At 42.6% G+C, this 14,510-nt stretch overlaps 1 protein-coding gene across 3 annotated transcripts in view; it reads left to right on the top strand.

The window, feature by feature from the left end:
• TTC7A (tetratricopeptide repeat domain 7A) overlaps window positions 1-14,510 on the top strand; it is a 317,709-nt gene that overhangs the window by 111,412 nt on the left and 191,787 nt on the right. The window lies entirely within an intron of this gene.

Raw genomic sequence — 14,510 nt, 5'->3', positions numbered from 1 at the left:
TCAATGCTTGAAAATGTTTTATTTTCAATTACATCTCTGAGAAACCTTCAGACAGCAGAGCCAGTGGCCAGATGGAGTCCAGGGAAGTTTATAGAATCATTGAGTTGGAGGGCATCTTGTAGTCCGTGCCACTCAAAGTGGTGGTTACTGGGCTGGTGCCAGTTTGTGAAACATTGGCTCCATGGAGGAGGAAAGGAAAGAATGGAACAGTTATAGCCAATGGACACAAATGTAACCTTGGGCAAGTCATATCCTTTCAGCCTTGGAAGAAGGCAGTGATAAACCTCTGAATAAATCTTGCCAAGAAAACCCTTGAAGAGGGTCACCATTTGTCAAGAGTTGCCTTGAAGGCTTATAATAGTATAGTTCCTAGCACATTAGGGGAAAAAATATCTGATCCCTCACATCAGATAGCTTGAGAAACACTGGTGTAGGTTGTTTAATTTAAAGATTTATTCAATGTGGGAAATCCAGAGCTAAAGCATTTCTAGCAGAAAACTATCCAGACTTTACTTGAAGACTTCCATCAAGGGTGACCACTTTCGGAATAATTTATCCCTTTAGGCAAACTAAAGGAACAGAAACAAGTACGGGATTCAGAAGGGTGGGGACAAAGGTGGTCCTTCTCACATGCCCATGAACCAGGAATTGGGCCATCAGAAGGAAATGCTTCTTTTACATAAATTACGTAGTTTTGTAATGTAATTTATTTATTTTGCCCCCAAATGTGGTGACAGCTACAAATAAATGGCTTTGAAAAGGGATGAGTTTCATGTTTCTTTCCTGATAGAAGGCTCCCTCTATCCCAGAGTCCCAAATCTTACCTGGAAGATTAGATATTTCTTCAAGGAGAAGAATGGGATGTAACACTCCCTCCCTTTTTTCCAAATGGAAACCTTTGCTGTGTCAAGGTGGAGGGACACTATTAATCTCAAGGCTGACCTGAGACTGTTTGCTGCCTGAGGCAAAATAGCAAATGAACCCCTACCCCCTGGCCAACCAGATTAGTTTGGCATAGGAAGGGGGGGAAATCGCTCAATAACTTCTTACTGACTCGATCAGAAATATGATTTGATTACCATCCTCTTTGAAAGCAGCGATTGTTAGACCGCTCTTGAAAAAACCCTCCCTGGACCCCCTGGACATGAAAAATTATAGGCCCGTTTCTCATCTGCCATTTTTGAGCAAGGTGATCGAGAGGGCAGTTGCTCTTCAGCTCCAAGTGGTCTTGGATGAAGCCGATTTTCTTGATCCATTTCAAACGGGCTTCAGGACCGGGTATGGGGCGGAGACTGCCATGGTTGCTTGAACTGATGACCTTCGTCTAGCCATCGACAGAGGGAGCGGGCCTCTCAGCAGCATTCGATACAGTAGACCATGATATCCTTCTGGAACGCCTGAGAGAGTTAGGAATTGGAGGCACTGTGTTGCAGTGGTTCTGCTCCTTCTTCTTGGGCAGGTTCCGGAGGGTGATGCTCGGGAACAGTTGCTCTTCAAAAACAGAGCTTAATTGTGGTGTCCCTCAAGGCGCCATCCTGTCCCCGATGCTATTTAACATCTATATGAAGCCGCTGGGAGAAATCATCCGTGGATATGGGGCTGGGTGTTATCAGTATGCTGATGACACCCAAATATATTTCTCGATGTCCCGATCATCAGCGACAATGACAGATGGCATCTCTCCCCTCAACGAGTGTCTTCAGGCAGTAATGGATTGGATGAGGGAAAACAAGCTCAAGTTGAATCCAGACAAAACGGAGGTACTTACGGTAGGGGCCCCCAAACCAGGGATTGGGCTGCAACCTCCAGTCCTAGAGGGGCTCACGCTCCCCTCAAAGGACTGTGTTCGCAGTCTGGTGATGCTTCTTGACCCGTCACTTCACATGAGAAATCAGGTGAATGCGACGGTCAAAAGTGCCTGTTATCAGCTTCAGCTGATACGCCAACTGCGCCCTTTCCTGGAACAGGGTGACCTTGAAACTGTAGTTGCATGCGCTGGTAACCTCAAGATTTGATTTTTGCAATGCGTTCTACATGGGGCTACCCTTGTGCTTAGTCCGGAAACTCCAGTTGGTACAGAATATGGCAGCCAGGTTGGTCACAGGAACAGTAAAGGAGCGACCATATAACACCAATACTGAAGTCACTCCACTGGCTGTCTATCAGTTTCCAGGCACAGTACAAGGTGTTGGTTATTACCTTCAAAGCCCTACATGGCTTGGGCCCAACCTATCTAAGGGATCGCCTGCTTCCATATAATCCGACCTGTACACTCAGGTCCTCTGGGAGGAATTTATTACAGCCCTTAAAGACCAGGTTGACGGTGACCTGCCAGAGGACATTTTCTGCAGCCACTCCCAATTTATGGAATGGCCTGCCGGACGAGATCCGTCAAATTACCAATCTAGAGAGCTGTAAAAAAGCCATTAAGACGGCTCTCTTCCGGCAAGCCTTCCTGGAATAAAATACTCAGCTATGAATAAGACTTTCCATCTAGTGAACTCTGCCCATGATGATTATTATTTGGATTAGTCGGCTTTTAATATGTTGTTTTTAATCTTATACTGTTTAATCTTGTTTTAAGGGGGGCACTATGTATATATGGATGTATTTTAACTTGTTGTATGCTGCTTTGATTACCTGGCAAAAAGCGGGATAGAAATAAAAAAATATTTATATTATTATTATTATATTATTGATTAGATTTATTTGATTAATATCTCACCTTTCCTGGGATTCAAGGCAGCTCAAAAATATTAAAATATTAAAATCAGATACAGAGAAATGTTTAAAAGTAGGTACAGGGGTGGGGGGCAGGGCATTGAGATTAAAAACAGGTACAGTTCAAAAAATCACGAGAAACTATAATGTGGATACAGTATAACTCCATAACTGTCATCCTCCGGCCTATGAGGGAGTTGACCAGGCAAGCCCAGCTCCACCAGGGCTAGCCTGAAGAAGAAGAGCCCTCCCTCCGGTCCATCTGCCTTGGTCCAGGCCTCAGAGGGAGAGAAGAATGCTGGACCTGATCCCCTCCCTCCCCACCATTCCCTTCTCCTTTTGTGTCATGTCTTTTAGATTGTAAGCGTGAGGGCAGGGAACCGTCTATTATCCCCTCTGTTGTAAGCCGCCCGGATTCCCAGTGATTGGGTGGCATATAAATAAATCCTGTTATTATTATTATGCATTTCAGCATAATACCAAAACAAAACTGAATTTCAATTTGAAAATAAACCAACCAAGAAGTATAGTACCTGCCTGTTAAATGATTTTTTCTGAGCCACAGCAGGTTTGTTAAATAATAGCTGAAATAAAAAGCGTTTTGCCTGCCAATCATATTAACAAATTAAATCATTAACAATTAGCTGAATTGTCATGGCATCCAGAATCTCCTGTCTTGTGGCTGTCTTACTCTGTCTGATGATGATGATGATGATATTTATTTCTTACTTGCCTCTTCCCATGGAGGCAGGAAACAACAACTATTGACAGACACACCACATCAGTTAAATCATAGTTAAAATATACACAGTGAGTGCAGAGTAATAAAAATAGTGATTACTACTTAGTATCCCTAATTGTTTACAACTCTTTTATCAGAGCTGGAATGGATTTCCATTTTTTACAAAAGGTTCTATGTTCTTTATGCATTTATATATAAAAAGTCTTCCTAAAATGACTGATCTAGCTTTGTTTAATAAAAGCTATGCAGAAAGAAGAGATCATTGCTAGAGATGCTTGTAAATCCATGCTGATTTTTACCACTGTTATTCCAGAATATCTTTTTTTTTTGGTGGGTGGGGAAAATCATTTATACCATTGGCTTAATTACTAGCTATTGTGTTTCCCTGAGCCCTTTAATTACACTGTTAGGATATTTAGAAGGTACTCTGCACAAAGAACATTATGAGTTGATCTAGAACTTACAATTAGCCACTAAATTTCCTAGTATGGGAGTGCCCCAACATTAAAACGTCAGCTAGTTAATATATGGTATAAAGCAGAAACATCTTAAATGATTTCAGAATAATCATGAAAGGAAGGGGTGTAAGGAAACTTCCCATGAGCCACATCTGTCATTTCTAACAAGTGTGGGGAATGAGTACAACACTCCAATTGGTGGTAGAGTGCACCTCTATCTTCCCTCTCCCTCAATGAGGGATGAGGATTATATTTATATCCCTCATTTGTCACATTTCTGGACTCAAGGTGTCTTACAACAGATTTTTTTAGTGTCCAAGAACATCAAATGGTGGTCAAGATGTCACAAGGAGGAAAAGGAAGAAAACACAGTTTAGGAGAGGATACAGCAGTTTGCTTTTGGCTGTGTCTACTTGGAAGGGCATGATTCTGCCCCTCCTTTTTTCTCCCCCCTGCTGGGTCAATTGAGTACAGACTACTTTTGCACTTTGCAATCAGTTTGCAGTAATTTAACAATAACAACAACAACAATTTATTACCCACAAGAAGTAAGCTGAGACGAAAGGGGGAAGTGGAAGGGATGACAGAGAAACTGGGACACATTAAAAGCAGCTGAAAATGTGGGGTGATGGGATTAATTGGGACAATTCTTGAAAAACTGGGGTAGTTGGAGGGCATAAAATTGAGTACCACATGATAAAAGCATTTACCATTTATCACGACTGAAAAATAAATGAGTTAAAATACAGTTTCAAATAAAACATTTGTGTGTAATGCCAGAGAGAGCACATATGTTTTGAGAATCCTTTCAAAAGCACCAGCATCTCTTGGGACTGAATTTCATAGGGCCATCTATTTTAACGCTCACCAAGTTTTGGAATTCTTGTTAAAGTTATTGCTATACTATTTATAAATCACTTGTATAACACTTGGAAGTTTGTGAAATTCTTCATAATCCTGATTCATAGAATCATAGGACCTTATCACACTAGCGAAATCCCATTCAGAAAACAGGGTTTAAACTAGATTTAAATTGGAAAAAAAGTCTGCAAATGCAGGATGTTTATCACATGACATTACTGCCAAAGTGAAATAACGCAAAAATAAACCAAAGGTAAAATGGAAAAAACGGCAACTTTTTACTTTCGGAACTTGGCAGCAATGTCGTGTGATAAACTTCCCGTGTTTGCAGGTTTTTTAAAAATCTAAATCTAGTTTAAATCCCATTTCTGAATGGGATTTCGCTAGTGTGATAAAGTCCATAGAATTGGAAGAGACGGGGCCATCCAGTCCAGTCCTCTGTCATGGAGGATTGATCCTTATGACAGTTCTGTGAGTTAGTTCTTTGGTCTTCTCATTTCAGAAATGTGGAACTATCACTTGATCAACGCTAGGTCAGCAATGTCTGTAATTCTGTCACTGGTTTAAAAACATTTTGTTTTAAATCTGTACACAGATTGTTCAATTGATGTCAGACATTACTAAGCAAAAGGTTCAACCCACCCCAGAGTTGCTTCTCTTGTCAATATTTTAACTTGATAATAAATTTCTCCATCATAAAGAAATTGTATCCTTTTCAGTTGCTATAGCTAGATTAATCATTGTCAGAAACTGGAAAACAGGTCATCTGTCCATGGATCAATGGTGGATGAAGTTCTGGGAAGTATGGTTAATGGAGAAGCTTACAGACGATGTCAGGAGAACCTCTGGGGCAAGGAACTGTAATCAGTTCAAGGAAAAGTAGTTACCTCTTATAGAATATATAAACTCCAATTCTCATGCTTCTGTTCCACCACAGCACCACAAGAGATTTGGGTTTGGAGTTTTGAATGAGATCTCAGTTTTGTAGAACTGTATTTTAGCGTGTGCTTTTTAAGTAGAATGATGATGTAATTGTGTTTTACCTTTTGTATATAATAATAATAATAATAATAATAATAATAATAATAATAGAAATCCCCCCTCCCCATTTTTTTAATGCTATCCTCAATTGAGCAGTGAGTCGAGTGTGAGGAACTGACTACTATACAGAATGTAAGCCTCTCTACCAGAAAGGAAATGAAAAATATCCTGTGCTGTGATCCGTTGTAAGCATAGTTAACAATGGCCAAATTGAACATCAGCCCAGTTCAATAGGAAGAGAATATGTGGGATGGGGATGGGGAATGTATACAACAGAAGGAGTAGGCTATCAAGGAAGGATTTTGTGACCATACTTATTGACCCAGTCCCTTAACATAATGAAGTGTGTAAGGTGTAGGACAGTAGGAAGATGGATAGACTCAATCGGGGAAGACCACAGCCATGAATCTACAGAACAGGGTAGCTTAGAGGTAGGGTTGTCATAACCCGGCTGCAACCGGGAATTTCCCGGTTTTGGCAGCCCCAGGCCCCTCCCGTCATGGGTGCCGCCAAAAACCGGGACCACTCTGGTTGCAGCCAGGTTACCGCGGCCCACAGGGCCTCGCTGACCTCCTCCTCCTTGGGGAGGTGGGGAAGAAGAGGAGGGCAGCGAGGCCTGCCTGGGGCGGAGGAGGCGAAGCTGGAGGCAGCACCTTCCTGCGTGCCCGCGCCACCCTCCCCATGCGGGCACGCCACCCACCTCCTCCACCCCCTGTGCCCCAGGCCGCGCGGAGGCGAAGGGGGAGGCAGTGCCTCCTGCGCATGGGCGCACCACCCTCCCCGCCTCCCTGCGCGCCCGCGCCACCCACCTCCTCCTCCTCCGCCCCCTCCGTTCCAGGCCGCGTGGAGGAGGCGAAGGTCCTGCGCACGGCCGCGCGCCACCCTCCCCGCCTTGCGCGTGACCGGCACACCCACCTCTGCCCCAGGCCACACAGCGAATGGAGGAGGGGGAGGAGGAGGAGGAGGAAGAAAAGGAGGAGGGGGAGGAGGTGGTGAGTGAGTGGCCAGAGGCCTCAAGGTGGGTTTTTTTTTGGAGGCGGGGTGCTTTTAATGCTAACAAGTCTCCCTTGTTTTGACAGTGATAGTGTGGTGGTGGTGGTGATGATGATGATGATGATATGAGTCAGTTTGAGAGGCATGCAGGCACTGTTTCAGAAGCCAAGAGAGTGTCACCTTCGATGGTGGTGATGGTGATGGTGGTGATGAGAGTCAGTTTGAGAGGCATGCAGGCACTGTTTCAGAAGCCGAGAGAGTGTGACTTTCCAAAGTGCCTTTTCTGTGTGTTTTTGGTTCTGAGGCATGGTCAATGTAAATTGCTGTGATTGTTACAAATTCATGCACAGTGAAGAAAAACCAAAGTCCCTTTACCAAGTACACACTTCTGAGAAGTACACTTGGTGCAAGAACTGTGAAACCACCTTGACATGTTCAATATGCATAGCCATGTTAAACCAGGCTAAGTGTTAAACCCAAGGGGTTTGGTTATGGAATAAGCCTCTGAAATATGCAAGAGGCCATGTCTAGAAATAATGCCCAAATGTCCTCCATTTTGATCATGCCTAAGAAACAGGCATTTATATTAACATTTTTCTAAAAAATCATATTTTGTTCGTGTGTCCTCCATTATTAAAATGTGTCCTACATTTGAAAATGTTGTCCTACATTTGTCCTGGTTTGGAGGTCCTGACTTATGGCAACCCTACTTAGAGGTCTCTCATTCATGGGATTGCCATGGGTCAAAGTTAACTGGAAAGCAGCTAACAACAACCATCCTTAACCTTATTGCATCTACACTGGACCTAGGCCTGCACACCAAGAGGGAAGAGCTGCCTTCTAAATTGCTATCAAAAGGCAAAAATCAGAGACATGATAGATTTCTTGACACGGAACTAATAGGTGGGAAATGTTTATCTGCTTCAGTTTTGTAAGCCAAGCTGCTGTTAAGGGAAGAAGAATGTGAGCAGGAAAAGAAATTTTGGCAATGCTTAGCAGTCTGAGAAAGGACCTACCAAAGCTCCATATGGCTTTGGCACTAGTGCCAAATGGCATCTGCAAACCATTCCTAATCTCTTTCCTCCCCAGCTACATCCTCAAGTTTGTACATTTCTAAACGGGCTGCAAAAAGGCCATCTGTGATTACTTGTTGCCTTAAATCAGGGGTGGGATTTCTAGATGTTTGGCCTACAACTCCCATCAGGCCTACCCAGCCTGGTCAATACTAAGAGATTGTGGGAGCTGTGGTCCAAAACATCTGGAGGGCCAAAGGTTCTCCATTCCTGCCTTAAGCAATGGGGTACAACTAGCTTCATTGAATTTATCATTCTAACTTGGTGATTTGATTGGTTGATTGTTGGGTTGATTTATTTGTTTAAATATTAGTTTTTATTTGTTTACTTGTAATAGCAACACAAAGATATAACCACAAAATATAAAAAGACACCAACATATGACAAAACAGAGTAAATATTTTTTTAAAAAACCTTTCAAATGCAGAGTAAAAGTACATTTTTCTTTTCTTTTTTCTAGTGAATAACCTTGAGTTTTCATTTCCCAAAAATTAAGGTATCAGCAATCTCATGGCAAATTTTCCCACTATTTAGGCTGAAACCTGGGTGGTCTCACAATATCAGATGTATACAGAGGTGATTAATGGCTGCCATATCTTGACAAATGTCTGTCCTAGTTTCCTTTCTATGAACTTTACTCTTATAAATGCATCTGAGGAAGTAGACTGAAGTCTACAAAAGCTCATGTTGCCAACTTCTTTCTTTCAGTTAGTCTCAAAGGTGCTACAAGATCTCTCAACATACCGTACTTATTGAGTTTAGTCAGACTAACTCCTAAGTAAATATGAGATAACATGACTCATGGGAAAAGATGATAATGCTTGGTAAAGTGGAAGGCAGTGGGAAACGGATCAATCAAGGAAGCCACAGCCCTGAGTTTGCAAGACTTGAGCAGAGCAGTTGATGACCAGGGCTATTGGAGGTCTCTCATTCATAGGACTGCCATAAGTCAAACTTGACTTGATGGCAAATAACAACAACAAAACATGTGCATTGGGTTCCAGCCTAAATTTTCAAGTGGACTGGACTTTCCAGTGTGTGTATGTGTGTGTTGTATGCCTTCAAGTCGTTTCTGACCTAAAGTGACCCTAAAGTGACACTATCACAGCAGTACTTATATATTTTGGATAACAGGCCCCTCATTGTTTTTGTTGAGATTGTTGTTGTTATGTGCCTTCAAGTCATTGCTTTTTTAAAAAATATGTTTATTAATTTCACAAGTTGTTTCTGACTTACAACATCCTTAAGATGATCCTGTCATGCGGTTTTCTTAGCAAGATTTGTTCTGAGGAGGTTTGCCTTTGCTTTCCTATAAGAGCATTACGTACAAAGGAGAGTGTGACTGGCTCAAGGTCGCCCAGCCATTTCTCTGAGTAGAGATTCCAACCCTGGTTTCCAGAATCCCAGTCCAACATTCAAACGACTACACCACGCGGGCTGTCTTCACCATCTTTGTTGAGGCAATGCATTAATTCGCATAAAAGAAGTGCTGTTCCTTGGAGAGTTTTCAATATGTACTATGCTTTTTTACCTAACTATGTGCTTGAAGTATTGTGACTCTTCAGTGACTTTTCATTGTAGATTGATTGATCACTTACAGTGGGGTGATGGTGGAAATTATCCCATTAACTATTAGTTGCAGAATGGTCAGACTGCATCCACAAGAGAAGGTGCAGCTCAGCCAACATCTGTCATTGCTCATTTATGCTTTGGCCAGAAGCCAGAGTCTCTCCCAGAAGGGTTTCTGTCATCCCCTGAGGACATTTGCACCAGCTGAGCCTCTGGCAACGTTTTGTCCCTTCTTTTCTGAGCCAGTAGGCTCCCGACACGTCTTGTACATCGAGGGGACAGCAGGTGCAGGCCCTTGGCTTTCGCTTTCAGGGCTGCCTTCCAACTGCTTTGCACAGATGACCCTGCAGAACTGCCAGAGCTCAACAAACGGCTCTTTAAAATCTGTTTCTGGAAAACTAGAGACATATGGGTTGGTAGAGCTAGGTAAATGTTTCTAGGATGTCAAGTGAACCTGCGTGAATCCCACACTAAGCATTGGGAATTAAGCAGCCTCACTGCAGCTTCAAGATTTGAGAAAAATTGAGCAACCAAACTTTGTATTGGGCTTAATTGCAAAGCATGGGTATGATGTCTCTATGCTACAGTGTTTTAGATTTTAAAAATTCAATTTTAAAAATCCAGAGGTTTATTCATATGTTTTCTTTGCAGTCTGACTTTTTTGTCTGAAGGGAACCTGGTGGCAGCATGCAGTTAAATGATACTTTGTTTTTGTTGTTGTTGTTGTTGTCTTCCTTCAAGTTGTTTTTGACTTATGAGCACTCTAAAGTGCATCTATCATGGGGTTTTCTTGGCAAGATTTGTTCAAGGTGGTTTGCTATTGCCTTCCCTTGAGGGTGAGAGCTTGTGACATGCCCAACGTCATCCAGTGGGTTTCATGGATTAGCTGGGAATTGAATCCTGGTCTCCAGGGTCATAGTCCAAGACTCAGATCATTATGCCATGCTGGATCTCAAATCATGTAGTTACAAGATAGAATATTTAAAAACAAGATAGAATCATAAAATCATGAATAACAACAACCATGTGAGCAGTAGGAAAGAGTGAAAATGTTCTCTCCCCCACCCTCATTCCTTCAAAAATTAAAATAAATTGTTAGCATTGGGTTTTTTTTATAAATATTCAAAATTGTCAAACAGCTAGTTCTGTGGATTTCTTATGGCAAACTGTTCCACAGGGTAAATGCTACAGCAGAGAAGGCTTTGTGTCTAGTTGATCTCAGTCTTAACACAGTGGTGGACAACTGAGAAGGGGATGAGGACCAATTGTCCTCCCTATATTCACCTTATGGGCCACTCTAGCATATTTCAGTACAGTTGCTATTTTGGATGATTTTTGTCTTTTGCAGGGTGGGGGTGTTGGGTGTGTGTGTAGGTAAACCAAACTGCTGTGGTTTTAGGTCATTTTGAAGAGTTTTTAAGGGTCTGGGGGATGCTTCTGAGGGAGTCCCAAGAACTGCACTTAGATGTCCCAAGGGCCACATGCCAACTTTGGGTTGCACTATGCCCACCCTGATCTAATAAATGATAAAGAAGCCACAGCCAAAGATGAAGAACAAGATGGGAGCCAAACCCTGTAATTGTTAGAAAATAGGACTAAGATTGGGGAGATCTTAGTTCAAACTCCCAATCAGGTGTGGCAGCATCTGCATTGCAGAAATATTGTAGTTTGACACCACTTTAACTGCCATGGCTCAAGACCATGGAATTTCTGGGATTTGTAGTTTTATGAGCTATTTGGTCTACTCTGTCAGAGTGCTCTGGTGCCACAACAAACTACAAAGCCTAGAATTCCATGGGATGAACCCATGGCAGTCAAAGCAGCATCAAGCTGCATTATTTCTGCAGTGCAGATGCAGCCTGTGTGACTTTTCAGCCAATAATACTTTTTCAATTTCCCCTACTTCACAACATTGCTGTGAGGATGTAATGGGCATGTGGGGAAAGTATACATGATTCTGTGCTTCTGAGAAGAAAGGCAATAGTGGGGGAAAATGAATAAATAAGATGTCAAAATCCAGGGAAGGTCATATGGGAGGAGGCATTCTCTGACTTATCAGTGCAATTATTTTCTGTCCTGTTAGCTGAATGTTCTGAAAAAGAAAGGAATGGATATGGATCCCTGGCTTTGCTGGACTAATCAGTTTCTATGACCATTTGAAATAAAGCAACAAATGCTTTTTCAGCAAGATCCAGTGGAGTGTGAAAAGCTTTTCAAATGCAACAAAATTCTCAGTGAAATGCTTCATCTGAAGAACCATATGGACTGAGTTTTTTGTTGTTGTTAACTGCCCTCAAATTGACCTTGGCTCATGGTGCCCCAGGGATGAGACATCTCCAAGACCCCTTGTCCTCCATTACTTGTTATGTAAACCGTCATCTCCCTGATTGAGTCTAGCCACTTGGGCTGCAGTTTTCCTCTCTTTCTACTATCCTCCAACTTTCCTAGCATTATTGTCTTTTCTGTCGATTCATGTGTTCTCATGATGTGGCTAAAGTATGACAGATTCAGTTTAATCATCTTGGCTTCCAGGGATAGTTCCAGCTTGATCTGTTCAAGGACCCATTTGTTTGTCTTTTTGGCTGTCTAAAGCAGTGATGGCGAACCTTTTTTAGTTCGCGTGCCAGGGGCGGGGCTTCTACCCCCAGGATGGGGGCTAGGTGTCAGGGGCGAAGCTCCTGCCCCCAGGGGGCAGAGCGTCTGTCCCCCTTTTCGCTCCCCCCCCCCCCCGGCATTTACCGGCCTCCAAGAGGTTTGCTGTCCTCCGAGGTTTGCCGGCCTCTGAGAGTCCCTTTGGGGCTGTCAGAGGCCGGCAAACAGTCCTCGGAGGACAGCTCCAAGGGATCCATTTGCTCCGAGGAAAGGGAGGCCGAGGAGAAGGGGACTGGGCACCTGTCCCAGGCCCTTCCCTTCGGCCCTTCACTCCGTGCTAAAGGGCTCCATGGAGACCTTTAGCGCAGAGCGAAGGGAGGCAGAGGGGAAGAAGGCTGGGAACGTGTCCCAGCGCCCTTTCCTTCAGCTCTTCGCTCCGTGCTAAAGGGCTCCATGGAGCCCTTTAGCGCAGAGCGAAGGGAGGCCGAGGGGAAGGAGGCTGGAAGGAGGAGACAGACGCACGTGCGCACTGTCTCATTCTGCCAGGTGCCATTTTCTGGCTTCCCGCTGTCTCAGAGTCAGCGGGAGGCCCAGAAATGGCAGGGAGGAGGCGGAACGGGCATGCGCATGCCCGTTCCGCCTTCTCCCTCACCCCGTGCCTGGCGAAATGGCGTCGCGTGCCACCCATGGCATGCGTGCCATAGGTTCGCCATCACGGGTCTAAAGTATCCTCAGCACTCTTCTCCAGCACCACATCTCAAACGAGTTGATTTTCTTCCTATCCTCTTTCTTCATTGTCCCAGTCTCACATCTATACAAGGTGATGGGGAATACAATGACTGGAACGATGTTATGGTAACTTTAGTGCTGAGTTGTATATCCTTACTCTTTAGGATCTTATCTAGTTCTGTCATCACTGCCTTTCCCATACTTAGTCTTCTTCTGATTTCTTTACTGCAGTCTCCATTCTTTTCAAAGTTTGAAACAAGGTATGGGAACTCTTTAACTATATTGATTTCCTTGTTGTCTAGGTAGAATTTATGAAGATTCTCCATGGTCATTATTTTAATTTTTTTAATATTCCACAGCAGGTCTGCCTTTGCACTTTCTTCCTTGACCGTTCTTAGTAATTGTTCCAATTCTATGATGTTATCTTCTGGTAGTATGCTGTCACCTGCGTATCTTAGATTGTTGATGTTCCTTCCTCTTATCTTTACTTCTCCTTCTTCTAACTCTAAACCTGCTCTTTACACGATATTTTCTGCATACAAATTGTACAGATAGATTGACAGAATGCTGTTTTGCCTGACCCCTTTGTCAATTGGGAACCATTCTGTTTCTCCATATTAGCCTCTTGATTTAAGTACAGATTTCTCATCAGGACTATCAGGTGTAGTGGCACTTCCCTAATAATAATATGGAAGTTGAGCCAGTTAAGTATATTTTTTGGTCCTGTAGCTTTTACAGTGAGGTGTGCCTGGATCTGATTATTCCACTACTGAGAAAATTTGTTGGATGTTCTGCCCAATTTCATATCTGTTTCTTGGTGGAGGATAAGTCCCCAAATGTAACACTGGCTATTGTTAAATTTCTTTCAGAGGCAATGAGGATTAGAGCTCTCTATGTGTTTTAGATACATCTTATAGTAATCATCTTATTGTTTTTACTGTGCTATTTATTATTTACTATTATTTTTATTTATGGTATTTATAACCCGCCCTTCAGCCCTAAAGGTTATCAGAGCAGCTTTATTCCTTTTGGATGTTGTTTTTAATTTCGTGTTCGAGTTTTCTATTGGATCTGTTGATCGTAATAGATGATGGTGGTGGTTGTTGATTGGCACTCCCATGCCTTTAGAACCATACATAGCTTTTCATCATCTATGCAGTCAAATGCTTAGCTGTAGTCTATGAATTGAACATATAGTGATTTTTTTTTCTGAAATTCTTTTATATGTTCCATTATCCATTGTATGTTAGTGATATAGTCCCTAGTCCCCTTACCTTCCCTGAACCCTGCTTGCACCTCTGTCCATGTATGATTGGATCTATGCTGCAGCATTTTGCCCTTAATTTTGTTCGTATGGGAAGCAGTGTTATGGTCCTATTGTTTGTGCAGTCTTTTGTTTCTCCTTTTTTGTGGATGGGCATGTATATTGATTGTTTCCAGTGTGTTGGCTAACATTTTGCTTTCCATGTTTGTTGACATATATTAGTTAACCGTACAGTTGATACTGTCTGTATGCACTGTAGTACTTCAATTGGGATATTCCCAGTTTCTCGTATTATAGCTTCCACCTTGCTTTTAAAATTTTGGGGTTTGTCTCTGTATGGTTCTTCATTCCATGTGACATGCATTTTTTCCCATCTCTTTTATATAACTCTTCTGTGTATTACATCCTATGTCTTTGTTTCTCCTTGTATTGCTATGTTTATGCTTTCTGTTTCCTTTTTTTTTTTT

The sequence above is a fragment of the Sceloporus occidentalis genome, unplaced genomic scaffold (assembly GCF_023333645.1).
Source record: "Sceloporus occidentalis isolate IW3139 unplaced genomic scaffold, rSceOcc1.0.p SCAF_6, whole genome shotgun sequence".
Lineage (NCBI taxonomy): Eukaryota > Metazoa > Chordata > Lepidosauria > Squamata > Phrynosomatidae > Sceloporus > Sceloporus occidentalis.
This window is presented reverse-complemented; position numbering and strand designations above follow the sequence as displayed.